Below are 5,000 nucleotides of genomic sequence, written 5' to 3'. Positions count from 1 at the left end.
ACGCCTCGCGCAAAAGCGGCGGCGATTAAGCTTAAGGCAGAGCTCGGTTCCGGGTTACCTTCGTGTCGGGGTGCCGTCCGGCAGGCACCGAACTGCGCGGCAACCGCCGATGGATGTATATTTCCGACCCTCGTAGGCGTGGCGGCGACAAGCTCGCTATGGCTGCCGCTTGCGCGCGTATCGTTCAACCCCTGTCGTATATCTGGTATTCTTGCGATTCACATGCCGACCACGCGGTTTGCTCGGTCTTCATCAACCCAGGCGAGTGATCCCCGTTAAAGAAGTTGTGTATTTTGCCATTTGGTCTTTTTCTGTTAACCATACTAATTCGAGTCTCAATGAAGAAAGGGTTTGACGAACATAGCCCAAGTTTGTGGTTTGAGTTTGGCGGACGACATTGTTTTTGACACTTGAATTTCACTCTTTTTGGGTCAAGAGGCTTATTCGCCGGTAGTAAGGAACGGACGGGCAGCCGTCCAAAGCCCCGTCCGTCCTCCTCCGGTCTTCGCGCTCTCGCCCGAGTGTGGTCCACCTACAGCGTGGTGGTACCTATTTTTGGTGCGGGGGCCGGGATTGTCCTCTTTCGCTGCTGGAGTTGCCAGAGCAGAGCCCGAGACCGCCCAAATCAGGAGAGAAGTAGTAGTAGTTTTAAGAGCGCCCCGTTCTCTTTCTCTCTGTTAATGATCCTTCCGCAGGTTCACCTACGGAAACCTTGTTACGACTTTTACTTCCTCTAAATGATCAAGTTTGGACATCTTTCCGTCAGCTCGAGGCGACGACCCCAGAAAACCCTCGCGGGCAATGGGGCCGACAATCCAAGAGCGCCAGTCCGAAGGCCTCACTAAATCATTCAATCGGTAGTAGCGACGGGCGGTGTGTACAAAGGGCAGGGACGTAGTCAGCGCAAGCTGATGACTTACCGCCACTGGGAATTCCTCGTTCATGGGAAACAATTGCAAGCCCCAATCCCTATCAAGAAAGGCTTTTGAACGGATTGCCGCTCTCTCGAGGAAAACTCGTTGATCCTTCAGTGTAGCGCGTGCGGCCCAGAACATCTAAGGGCATCACAGGCCTGTTATTGCTCAATCTCGTGCGGCTAGAATTGCCGCTTATCCCTCTAAGAAGAAGTTGCGAACTGGACACCATTTTCTGGAGATCCGTCGACTACTTAGTAGGCCAGAGTCTCGTTCGTTATCGGAATTAACCAGACAAATCGCTCCACCAACTAAGAACGGCCATGCACCACCACCCACCGAATCGAGAAAGAGCTCTCAATCTGTCAATCCTTCCGGTGTCTGGGCCTGTGGTAAGGTTCCCGTGTTGGAGTCAAATTAAGCCGCGGAAACTTCCTCCTCAGTGGTGCCCTTCGATCAATTCCTTTAAAGTTTCAGCTTTACGGCTTATACTTCCCCGGGCAAAGACTTTGGTTTCCCGGAGGCACCCGCCGGGTCATGGGAATAACGCGGCGGATCGCTAGTTGGCATCGTTTATGGTTGAACTAGGGCGGTATCTGATCGCCTTGAACCTCTAACTTGGTTGATTAATGAAAACATCGCTTGGCAAATGCTTTCGCAGTGGTTCGTCTAGGCGGTCCAAAATTTCACCTCTAAGCCATATCAGATACCCCGCCTGTTCGATTGAGTCGTACCTCTGGTTCGAAAACCAACAAAATAGAACGAGGTCTATTCATTATTCCATGCACATCACCATTCGGGCCATTCAAATAGCTGCTCTGGAAGCACTCTAATTTTTCAAAGTAAACTCTCCGGCCACTGGGACACCGACAAAGCATCGTGCTGCGAGCGGCCAGCGAAGCGGCTTTGTTCGGGCGTGACAGTAAACACCGAGGCGGTGCACGTCAGTCCGGAACTGAGATCAACTACGGGCTTTTAGCAACAACTTTGTATATACGCTATTGGGCTGGAATTACATGACTGCTGGCACCAGACTTGCCCTCCAATGGATACTCGTTAAAGGATTTAAAGTGTACTCATTCCGATTGCGAGGCCTCGGATGAGACTCACATCGTTATTTTTCGTCACTACCTCCCCGTGCCGGGAGTGGGTAATTTGCGTGCCTGCTGCCTTCCTTAGATGTGGTAGCCGTTTCTCAGGCTCCCTCTCCGGAATCGAACCCTGATTCCCCGTTACCCGTTATAGCCATTGTAGGCGCATAACCTACAATCGAAAGCTGATAAGGCAGACACTTGAAAGAAGCGGCGCCGGTGCGGAGACCGTGCGCTCAGCCCGAAGTTATTCAGATTCACCACAGGTGGGTTACGGACCGGGGCCCGACCAGTTTTGAACTAATAAAAGCGCTCTTCCCTTGCGGTCAGAGACCAATTGCATGTATTAGCTCTAGAATTGCCACAGTTATCCAAGTAAGTGGGTTTACAGATCCAATGAAACATAGCTGATTTAATGAGCCATTCGCGGTTTCGCCTTAAATCGGCTTGTACTTACACATGCATGGCTTAATCTTTGAGACAAGCATATGACTACTGGCAGGATCAACCAGGTAGCTGCTGCTGTTGGCGGCGCCTATCACGGCGGCCAAAATAGTGAGATTGAGAGAGAGGCAGAAGACATTGGGCGAGGGACCGCACGTTGGCCTTAGAGAAATAGCAAACCAGATGATCAGATCTAACTGCACCTTCTCTTGCTATCCTCGGCGCCGGCAGCGCCACCGTGTGTGCCAATCTCCTCCCTTATCCGCTCCTCTTTGCCCCAGCTCCAGCGAGGCAGCCGACATTGGGCGAGGGACCGCACGTTGGCGAATCTCCTCCCTTATCCGCTCCTCTTCTCTTTGCCCCAGCGAGGCAGAAGACATTGGGCGAGGGACCGCACGTTGGCCTTAGAGAAATAGCAAACCAGATGATCAGATCAAACTGCACCTTCTCTCGCTATCCTCGGCGCCGGCAGCGCCACCGTGTGTGCCAATCTCCTCCCTTATCCTCTCCTCTTCTCTTTGCCCCAGCGAGGCAGCCGACATTGGGCGAGGGACCGCACGTTGGCCTTAGAGAAATAGCAAACCAGATGATCAGATCAAACTGCACCTTCTCTTGCTATCCTCGGCGCCGGCAGCGCCACCGTGTGTGCCAATCTCCTCCCTTATCCGCTCCTCTCCTCTTTACCCAGCTCCAGCGAGGCAGCCGACATTGGGCGAGGGACCGCACGTTGGCCAATCTCCTCCCTTATCCGCTCCTCTTCTCTTCTCTTTGCCCCAGCAAGGCATAAGACATTGGGCGAGGGACCGCACATTGGCCAATCTCCTCCTCTCTCTCTTTCTCTTACTGTTTGTGGGGACGTGGGCTCATGAGCGCCATCGTCGCCCAATATTGGTTAGGTTGTGTATTTCACGGGTGGGAACCGCCATCATCGTTGTTAGGTGATGGGGTAACCCAACGTGTGCTTTGACGAGTTTTGGCTGCTAAACTCTCTTTTTAGTATACTCGGCTCCCAGACTGCGCCCTGGTCGTGTTGAACCATGAGCGTTGTCTATGCACATTTAGGGTAGCCGTTTGCGCGTGGAATAGTGCAATGAATCTCGGTCAAGAGACGGTTGGGCGCTGCATTGAAGGCCGGCACAGACGCGAAGACGGGGTGATCAGCCAACGCAAGTCCGCTAAGTTGGGCAGACAGCAAGGCGAAGGGGAGCCCCGTTCCGGACTGAAAGGCCGCAGCATATGCTGTGACGGAAACTAGTAGGGTGGCGACGTGTGCGCCGAGAGAGAGAGACGGAGTAAATAATGTCCAAACGGAAGAGAGACCTGGCAAGTGTAATTGATAGAGCGCGAGCCTACTCGCCATAAGCCCGCTCCACTGCCATTCCTCTGATCCAATGAGACTAAAATCTCTCTCCTTCTGCTCCAGCCATTGCAGGGCAGGGAAGCGACGGCAATTTTGGTTGTTGTTTTTGAATGCCGCGCTTTGCTTCGCAGAGGCGCCGAAGCGCTCCGCTGGGGGGCGGAAGATATTTCACACCGAATATGTGTGTGAAGGCACCCTCTCCCCTTAATATAGTGAAATAGTGCAATCCAGCATACAAGGTCGGACGATAGGACATTCACCGTACCGCACCTCGAGAGTGGATGTTGGGTAAGGTTAAAACCGGACTGTTCGCAGACAGCCGAATAACCCGGTTCCGGACTAATTGGTGGATGCAACATCATGATGATGCTGCTGCTGTCGCGGAAACCGCAGTGGCGACGTGAGAGAGTAATAATGTTCAATAGGGAGAGCGACCTGGCTAGTGTAATTGATAGATCGCGAGCCTACTCGCCATTAGCCCGCTCCACTGCCATTCCTCTGACCCAATGAGACTATTCTCTCTCTCGCTCTCCTTCTGCTCCAGCCATTGCAGGGCAGGGAGAGGAAATCGACGGCAATTTTGGTTGTTGTTTTTGAATGCCGCGTTTTGCTTCGCAGAGGCGCCGAAGCGCTCCGCTGGGGGGCGGAAGATATTTCACATCGAATATGTGTGTGAAGGCACCCTCTTCCCTTAATATAGTGAAATAGTGCAATCCAGCATACAAGAGCGGACGATAGGACAGTCACCGTACCGCACCTCGAGAGTGGAAGTTGTTTGATCGTTTGTTAGGCAAGGTTAAAACCTGACTGTTCGCGAACAGCCGAATAACCCGGTTCCGGACTTACAATAGACGCAACATCATGATGCTGCTGCTGTCGCGGAAACCGTGGTGGCGACGTGCGGCGCCGAGAGTAATAATGTTCAATTGGGAGACAGACCTGGCTAGTGAAATTCATAGATCGCGCTCCACTGCCATTCCTCTGACCCCATGAGACTATTTTCTCTCTCTCTCTCTTCTTCTTCTGCTGCTGCTGCTGCTCCAGCCATTGCAGGGCAGGGAAGGGAAAGCGACGGCAACTTTGGTTGTTGTTTTTGAATGCCGCGCTTTGCTTCGCAGAGGCGCCGAAGCGCTCCGCTGGGGGGCGGAAGATATTCCACCCCGAATAGGTGTGTGAAGGCACCCTCTCCCC

This window comes from Homarus americanus, unplaced genomic scaffold, assembly GCF_018991925.1.
Source record: "Homarus americanus isolate GMGI-L3 unplaced genomic scaffold, GMGI_Hamer_2.0 scaffold40913, whole genome shotgun sequence".
Lineage (NCBI taxonomy): Eukaryota > Metazoa > Arthropoda > Malacostraca > Decapoda > Nephropidae > Homarus > Homarus americanus.
Note: the sequence above shows the minus strand (reverse complement) of the source record.